Genomic DNA, 10,257 nt, shown 5'->3' on the forward strand with positions numbered 1-10,257 from the left:
GTTAGTCCCAGTGGAAAACCTTTTACAACTTTAATGGTAAACCTTTGGAGACCTTAAGGCAAAATCAATCAGTTTTCTTTTGTTAAAACTTTTAAAGCTACACAAGGCAATATGTTTGTGCATACACAACCAAAATGAAAACTTCTCATTCAACCAGAGGAGTTAACAAATCAAACATTAGAAGTTAAATGCAAACAGACAATGGTTAATATTTTCAAGTTGTTATCTCTTGCTGCATTTTGAATACTGACATTACTATTTTCATTTTCTCATGTAAAATCACCGCTGATATATTGTTTTACATCCTCATTTATTTGGTGTTAGATCATTTTAAGGCCACTCTTATTTTGTAGTATGTGTGTGCTGTCCCACAATAAGCTCCACTAGGCATCGCTCCAGTATTGAGGGATTCAAAGGCAGATTTTCTCCTCTGAGGTGCATCATAATCCTCTGAAATAATTATTCAGCAGAAATTCCCAGAATATCACAGCCACATTTTCGTCCACCATCATTGGTGTGGCTACATAATCTGTCCGCTATCTTACTGCTAATGTAGTCCAACTGTGAGTTAGACATGTTGTTGAATTATCTATATTAAGTGGTGTTCTGAGATCGCGCCCACTCATTCCAGTGAAAATTGCTCACCTAGTGTGAACACCAAAAAAATTTTCCCTCTTCCTGGTTTGCTTCCTCAGTCACGTTCTGAATGTGCACACTAGTGATTCCCTGAACCTGCCAGAAGACATTAGGCCCACTCTTGGCTCGGAGAAGTTTTACAAATATTGAACCTTTGTGGTTTTAAAATTCATAATGTTTAAAGAAATAACTGACTTTGTTTGTAGATTAAAGTGTCTTGTCATCATTTTAACAGAGAGGAGAAAACATGCTCTGGATTGCAGGGGATTTTTAATCTCCTGCAGTCGCAATTACTCACCTGGACAAACCTGGCAGCTCTTGAGCGAATCAAGCCAAACTGAGAGCAAGGAATCTGACTCAGTGTCACAAAAGCTACAATAAAGGCCAAACATACAATATAATCATGCGATTAAAACTGCAAACCTCAAACCTGCCATACTCGTTTTTCTGAGAAAAGAGGAGCAAAATACTCATTTGTGATGAGTAAAGCAGCAGGCATGATTCAGTTGAACATGGAATAGGTGAAGACAGGCTGACTACTGCATGGTTGTCATCGAGGTGGCTGTGGTTGACTTGGCAACCAAATCTCTGTGGGGTTGCTGGGATAGAAACAGGCTGATGATTATTAAGATTTTTTTTTAACTTGTGCATTTATTCGTCTGCATGCATTATGTTTGCTTGGTTGAATGTGTCTGTGTGTTTCTGCAAAGATTGTAGTCACAAAATGATCTTTTTCTGACCAGGGAAATTGCTGCATCGAAATGTCAAATACAAGCTAAATTACTACGTTCGGTGCAGCTCAGCATATACTGCTGCTGGACCTGCACCTAACCTGAACATACATCCGTGGTTCAGCAAGTTATGTTGGTTTTGAGTTTTTTCTGCGTAACAGAGTTTGCTGTATATTATCGTCATCATTCAATGGATGCAAAACCCTGCTTCTTGTTTCACTAAAAGCCTGAAGGACATTGGAGCAGGACAGCAATGCAGCTATAGATCCATTTTAGTTCCTTTGCTGCTTCCTCCTCCACCTTCACCTCTCCTCCTCTTCCTCCTCCTCCTCTTTCTCCCCCGCCTGCTAATCGTCTCTTTTTCTCTCTTCCCATCCTCCTCAGCACTGTCATCCTCCTCCTCCTCCTCCTCCTCCTCCTCCTCTCCTTCTCTTTCTCTCTCTCCCTTGACTCATCATCCTTGTCCTCCCTATTTCTCTCTATCGCCCTTCTCCTTTTGTTTGAGATATAGGACCTCGGGGACTCAAGGCTGCAGTAAAACAAGGCTGATGAATTCAATATGTCCTGATGAAAGTCCTTGAGCAGAATTTCAGCAATATAACAAAAATTCACCTTTAAGATGAAGCACGGTGGAGGATATAGGATCCTTTTAGCTCAAAGATGTAGTTGGACAGTGCACAGGAGTGCTCACTGTGCCATTCAAACTTCTGTCAAAGCCCCATAACATTATTAATCTGCTGCTGAGATAGGTGTCTTCATGTGTGTGTATGTGCATGTGGGGGTGGTATGGGTGGACCTCTCTGATGTCAGGGAGTGAGTGTGAGACTGTGTCTGTGTCTGTGAGGTTGTAAATGTTTGATGGGGTTTGATCCCACCATCTGTCCACTACTGCTGGCAAAGAGAAAGAGAGTACAGAGAGACTGGGTTAAAACAGGCGGCACCAACATACACAATGACCTAAAAACTAAAATGAAAATAATATTAGCATGTCATCCTGTGAGCACTATTAGAGAGGACTGAACACTCATCTTGAAATGTATGATTACTGTATATGAAATTTTTCACAGGAAAAAAGCCTTATGATTTAAGGTGTATGATGGTAGGTCTGTAATATTTTCATGAAGTAATATATAATCTTGCATTCTATATATACTATTCTATATATACATTCTAGATATTCAGTATATTATATGTGTGAGGCTCTTTGTTAATTTACAATATGAATAAACATGGCTTGACTTCACTTTGGAGGAAAGAGTCACATGAACTCCCCATAACTCTGTAAAGCTATAGCCTTGTACCTGGATGTACTGTAGCTATAATAGTATATTAAATTTGCAACTGTGTTAATACAGTATTTTCTATGGTAAACATCCCCCATATAAGTATAATAAACAGAAAGAAAAAATGAAAAAAAAACAAAGGGTTGGATCAATGTTAACTTCTATATATTAATATTTGGAGATCATAAATAATTAAAAAATGTAAAAACAAATAAATTTTAAAAAAGGAGGCAGACAATAGAAAGATCTGAAAATTAATTCATTAAGACAATAGGAAACTCTTATAACATCATATCCGCGGCTATTCTGGTGACCAAGTGGTTAAGATGCATACCATATAAGTCTAATATCCCTGGATCGTGCCACAGCACGATTGGTTTTGATTCTCCAGATACAGACACTACACCATTGGTGCCCTACAGTAACAAGCACACCTAAGCATACGCTACAGATTGGCTGGGAGCTTCTCTCTGGGTGCCATTCAGTCTTCACTCTGGGTGTTGGATTCCAAAAGTCACTGAGCCTCATGAATATTTAACCTACATCCTTAGAAGCTCTCAACCATTCCTCAAACCCACCGAGATGCTTGGTGAGTGACACCTGAGCTCGGGTTGGTGAGGTTTGAAACCTGGTTGTGATTGGCCAGTGATCCCAGTCCTGGAGCATGCACACAGCACGCTCTCATGCCCACCCACAAATGACAATCACAGAGAGAGGGCTGATAAAGAGACTGACGGGGCCGATAAACACTTGATGGAATTTTTGACAATCCATCAGCCCACCAATACGGTGGCCCACTGGGTTCTGTCTAGGAATGTGCGATGGCCAGTCGGACCCCACTGTTGGGTAGCTTTAGAGTTGTGGGTTTAATCTCTTTGTGGTACATTGAATTTTCAAATCTAATATCCAGAGGAAATAATCTAAATATCAAGCTCTGTCTTACAGAAATGGTTAGTATGTAGAGTAATGGCCCCTGCTTAGATTGAGAATACAAATACATCATAGACTTGATGGAGATCCAGTGCAGGTGAAAGGTTTCATTAGAATGCAGTTTCTGAATAGCTGCCCTGCCTGGGGCTATAAACCATTCACACTATACTGTATGGAGAAGAGTGAAAAACCATTGAATGACTCATTAAAGTCCCTTCTCCAGCCTGCAGAGGCAGTGCTGAGAATGAATGTGGTTAACACACCTACAGGCCACATCTTGGCTAAAGTTAAAATAAATTCACATAGAGTTTTAGTCATATTTATATCATGACCTATGGCATCACCAACCTCATCGGTTGAGGTGAGTGTGTAACGATTGGGAGGTCCGCTGTTAATTAGGTACGCAAGAACACACACACCCACATATGCACACACCTACATATGCACACACACACACGATATTGAAAGTGTAAGGTTTTACAGGGTTGTGCCTTGTTTTTATTGTTTGATTTGGTAAACGTTTTGAATACCGATGGTACAGATATTGTGTGATGAACACACAAAATGCTTTTTTGTTTGCATGCAGAAAACCAGTCACGTTGCTGTGTGCCTCCCATGACCCCAGAGGCTGGTGACAGGCTGAGCCAGTGCGATTTTAACAGATTGATCATCCATGTGTTATACTCCAATCAATGGCTCTAACTACCAATGGGCCAGATTGTGAACTCTTTATACTGAGGTCAATAAACACAACAGATTCTGGGGGGCCCTGAGGGGTTGGATTGGGCGGCGGGGTGCAGGGGTGGGGGTGGGGGATCAATCTCTTTACTAAAGGCCCCCACCTTGCACTGTCACTCACTGGAAAGGTCACGAAGCCTTTCTGCTTGATAATAATGCTAACGCAGCTCGTACAGCAATCATCGCCAGTCCAGACATCCAATAGGATTAATGAAATCCTGTAAACTCCTGTAACCTCCTGTGCATCTGTGACCTTCCTTTTACACTATCCCTTCCTCAGATCAGTATGAAAATGTCTCAGTGTGAAGATAGCGATCAGCATTTTGATATCAGATTAAGAAATCACATGTTATGTAACTTTGACCTTACATGCAGAAACCAGCAATCAGGCAGCTGAAATAAAATATCAGTCATCATCCTCTCCAATAAACAACCAGGCCACAGCTCTGACAGGCTCTAAGGAGTCCAAACTTCAATCCCCAACTTTATTTTTCTGAGCCCAAGTTTGAGAGAAAGTCGAGGTATAAGAGAGCAAGGTCTGAGTACATGATCACTAAGAGTGAAAACCTCAGTTAGCCTTTGGTTGCTTAGGGATTTAAGGTCTAAAGGGACCACAGCAAAGGGAGAAACATCTGGAAGAGTAATTAACAGGACAATCGGACTCTCAGAATATAAATCTTTGACAGAGGGGACTCATTTATTCCCTCCAAGGCTACCAACTCCCACTGATTCCTAATATAGAAGACCATGTCAAATGAACCTGATGGAAATCATCACGTTCTCAGCGAGCTTACAATAACCATAATTTGATGTTACTGATGGTGTGGTGTGCTTTACTGAATCGAACGAATAGCCTAGTCAACCCAAAATAAAAGCAGAAGTTAAATACAAATATTTAACATGTTTTTAGCCAAGGATGATAAAAGGAAGGTTTTGCTCAGCTTAAAGCAATGATTTTCACAATTTTATATTTAATGATTCTGCCTACTGCTGTGCGGAGTTACGTTGTGGTTTTACTCATCAGGATAATCAGATTTACCAGTCATCTGTCACAAATGGTCTCGAATACATTTTTATTGGGGTGTGAGGTGGCTCAAAGGAATAATTTGACATTTTGGGAAATAGACTTGTTCTCTTTTTAAAGAGGACACGTACAAGCGCACTTACACTTAGCCCTTTCTGACTTGAACAGTTGCTCCGCGGCGTAATACAGTGTGCGCTATAGGTGCACTTGTGCATATTAATACAGTAGTGCAACAATTGAGAAAATGTAGATCCAAAGAAAAGGGCTGTTTGACGGTAAGATAAACCAATATGGTGTATGAATTTAGCCACTGTAAAATTTCCTCAGAAAGTCACCACTGCAATAAGAAAAGTAGTGTCCATGAGATTGTTTGTTTGTTTGTTTGTTCATTTTGTTTGTTTGTGTATTTAGATGCATGTATTTTACTACCTGCTAACAAACCCAAAATCCAGTCCTCTGTATTTTATAGATGAGGAAATTATCAAGGGTGATTGTGGACGCTCAAATAAAATAGCTTACAGTAAATGCACTGTTGAGGCTTTTCAGTGCTTTACATACTACAAACAAATCTCTGTTCCATGTGGGAAGCAGCCTAAGTGTCAGAGGCAGACATCTTAAATAATCAGCCACTGCATGGCCAGATTCTGCTGGGGGTACAGTAGGTCGAGGAATATATTGAGCATATACAATTTATGTTATATAATTTGGGTGAGTTGACACTTTCAGGAGAAACACCTACACCTGTACTGATGTCAGCTCTACCTGAGCTGTAACTACTCGGCTTGCTTAACTGCTAAAAAAATAACAAGATCTAAATTCCTATGTTTTCGTTATTTGTCTTATGTTTGGGGTAAAATAAGGTGCAGAATATTACAATGAAAATATGTTTCCCTCAAAACTGAAGTGAAGTGGCCCAAATGCAAGTGCTTGGTGTGCACAAAAACAAAGCAAATTACTGTCCACAAGTGGAGACTTTGTTAGATCAAAGCAATGCAAAGTGAAATGCTTACACTTTGCATGTATGCGACATAAGCCTCAGCCTTTAGGAATGTTTACCAGAAATATTTTGACTTTCACTTCACAGTTGCAGAAACTGAGATCTGGGGGATTACAGAGTTGCTGGAGGGAGTAACGTGTAGTCATGTCTGGGAACCTCTGGCTGGTCGTCACAGCACATCATTCACTTGCTTTACTGTATCCGCTGGCTGACACACACATCACAGTACATCACAGTATCCTCTGAGGTACAGCTGTGTCGACTGATAAGACGCACTTGGAGCTCCACCTCAAAGTTAAAGTGATATGGAATGAAATACTATAAGTCTAAACTCAGGTTCCTCTGTGTTCCCCTCCCAAAAACACACACACACACACACACACACACACACACACATACACACACAAACATAGACAGACCCACACAAGCCCAAGAAGTCTGGCCTGATGTCTCAATAAACAAACTCAATGCAAACACGCATTATTTTTGTTCTTGCTGACACACACCCCTACACACTCACACACATACATGTGTGACTTTCAGGTCTTTATAGAGGATTTTCCATTATTGATGAGGCCACATGCTCTGTACCTTTACTGGGGCAGGGGGGTGGCTCAGGTCTGCTTGACTCAGCAATCCTCTGTCCATTGCTCTTTTTTTAGCCTCTGTCAGCAGTGTGTGTGTGTGTGTGTGTGTGTGTGTGTGTGTGTGTGTGTATCTGCACAGAGACACAGGAAAGCGAAAACAAGAGACAGACAAACACAGACAATGAACCCCATCCAGACAGACCTTATAAGAGACATACTCCAAATTGGAGTAGCAGGTCAGTGGACCGCAAACAGACTTTTTGAAACTATTTTTTTTTTTAGTCAACAACAATTTCCAGAGGCTTGAATGGAACATCAGGTTTTGGCTTTCCTCATAGTGGAGGCAGAGATACCAATTTGTCCACCATCTGCAGCCTCAATACATGACCTGTTGTGTTTTGAGTGAGAGAAGTAGCTGCAAAGCATAAATAGGTTAGCCAGCAGCTAAGTGGCAACTTCACCTTCCTAGTCATTACTTTGAGTCAGACATTTGGGGAATATTTACTGCTGCATTCACACAATGTTGGCAGAATACAAAGAAAAGATACAAAAAAACCCAAAGAAACATTCCATCTTAAGAGTTTTTAACCATTATCCCAAGGTTCTTAGTACTAGGCTAGTGCTAAAGTTGTGGTCACTCGAGATAAACAGCCTAAATTTGCTTGTTTTACATGTTTTTTGCAGTTTGTTTGTATCTGGTTTGTTACAAAGTAAAACCAGAAATGTTTTTACTTTTTATTTAGTTTTTTTTCTTTTTTTTTTGAGGGGGAGCATTATTTTGACTTTATTCTGACAGACACAGTAAGACAGAAAAGTCAAGGAGAGAGGTGGGGGGGTGGGGCTGTGTGTGTGTGTGTGTGTGTGTGTGTGTGTGTGACATGTAGTAAACGGCCACAGGTCGGACTTGAACCCGCGGTGCTGTGGTTAGGTCGAAGCCTTTATGATACGTGCTCGTATCACGTGACTCATCTGGGCGCACTTGGAGATCCAATCGTCACTGAAGCATATGCCATGCTACACAGCCAATAAAAATGAATTGAATGGTCAAAGCTGCCATATTGATATTTAAGGAGTGTTGATTGATTCATGACATCAGTGCTTGTGTTGAGTAACAGGCTATTGGCAGGTACCTTTGAAGTTGCCCATAGCTGCTTTTAGCCTTTGAGCTGAGACAACACGGCAGTATTTGTGAATGATTTGCTCAATCAGTGATCAGTGATTGGTCTATAGTGTGTTCAGTGTTCAGTGTTCAGTGATTTTCTAAATATAGACGAGCCCTTCACTCTGTGTTTATAGTTTTAATTTAAATTTGTAGAGCTTCATTGTTTCACATTCTGACTTCACAAATAACAACCCTCACTGACTGGGGTTGGCTGCGTCGCTGAGGGTTTAACACATATGACTGGCCAGTGAGCCCAGTCTAAGGACACACATGCAGCATGCTCTGACACACACCCAGGCTCACAGAGAGAGGACAGGTGAAGAGACAGACAGGGATTTTTCATGGCCCACTGATGTAGCGGGATTTCTCCTGATGCTCCCAACAGCTAGTCCGACTATGACCGAAAGGTCTGTTTTCAATGTTTTTGTGAGAGAGAGAGGGAGAACGGGGCACGGACAGGCTAACTGAATCAATGCACTGTGCAGACTCTACAATGAAATAAGGTTTTACCCATTTGAAATAGTCAAATAAAAATCGATCATAATTCAATATGTTGCAGTCCGCGTTGATATCGTGGCATGCCACCACGAATAAATCAATGTATGGGAAACACTGCATCAGACAAAACATGTCAATACTACATCTAAGCAGGTATCAATACACGGGTTATTTAAAGTTCATGAAGTTTACTATCGTTTATCATCATACAAAGTACAGCCTCACTGATTGCTCTATTTTTGAGAAACCTATTCTGCATCTGCTTGGATTTAAAGAGAGTTCAATGCCATATGAGACTGTTTGTGAAAACACAAGGCTCACAATAAAACCAGAAGGCAGCAGTGCAAACAATCAAGTGAAAGTCAATATTTGTTCACCAAAGTTTTTAACTGTCTCATAGGATTGTCAGTACCTGTGTTTTTTTTTAAGTTTGCCTATGTAAAGTTGTGTTAAGGTTGTTTCAAAATAACAAAATGTTTCTGTCTTTAGTCAAATATTTTTTGCAATTATATATTTAAATGTCTGGACATAATCCTCTGGGCAAGAAGTGGAGTAGGTCACTCATTTTAAATATCTGGGAACAATCAATAACATTAAACTCATCTTTCAGACCAATGCAGAAAAAAAAAAAAAACTGAGCAGGAAACTGAGCTTCAACACCAGCAAACACACCTTGACTGTAGTCTACAGGCCTGTTCTCACCTTCAGCATCGTGTCCTTGTATGGGAACCTCTCAGTTAGGTACAGGGACAATCTGACCTGGCGGGTCAACCAGGTCAGCAAGTTCACAAACAACCGCTACGCCAAGACCCACACAACTGATCCATAACCAAGAGGGCAACCCAACTCTGTTATGACTACACCCCCTTCATTCATCACTCCATCTATTGCTATCTGGAAGAAGACTCAAGGTCCCACGAGCCAGGGAAAAAATGGGTACAAAAAATACATTTGTGCCCTCTACTGTGACTATTCTGAACAGGGACACAATAAAGTGCCCCACCAATAACCCTTGTGCTGAAAAATTCTTATCTTATTTTATCTACTACAGTACCTGTTCTTTTTGTAAATACGTCAGTCTAACATTCAGTCAGTTATAGTTGACTAATGTGTGTAAACTACACCCCTGGATCTAACTACCAGCAGTGGTGCATTTTCGAAACATTTTCCCAACAGAATGTTGACTTGTCCGTAGTTCTTTTCACCAAATGGGAAAACATTATATCTTTCAGGGCCTGCTATCTCAGACTCTGAATTACAAGTTGGAGGATGACATGGAGGCTGCTTTAGGTCTAAATTATATGACGAGAATAAGAAGTACATAAGTTGTTTGGTGAAAAAAAAAATCCAGATTTGTCAAAAAACTGTGGCAAAATGGCTGCAAAGTACCCATTACTGACAGTTACATCTGTACAGAATCCAATACTAACCCGGATATTATCAAGTGAGATAATTGAAAATTAGCTTTTTTTTTTTTTGCTGTTGTTAATGAACCACTACCAAAATGTAATAGTGAAAAATATCCAACCTATGCTTCATTTCCATTTATCTGTAATGACTGTACTCGGGCACGGCCATGGTTTGAGCTACATGCTACTGCAGCATGCTAATGGTCACAATGACTATGCTAACATGTTGATGTTTAACATAGCATTTACTGACATAATATTT

This window comes from Trachinotus anak, unplaced genomic scaffold, assembly GCF_046630095.1.
Source record: "Trachinotus anak isolate AG129_WGS33_773 ecotype Australia unplaced genomic scaffold, CSIRO_AGI_Tana_v1 ptg000024l, whole genome shotgun sequence".
NCBI lineage: Eukaryota > Metazoa > Chordata > Actinopteri > Carangiformes > Carangidae > Trachinotus > Trachinotus anak.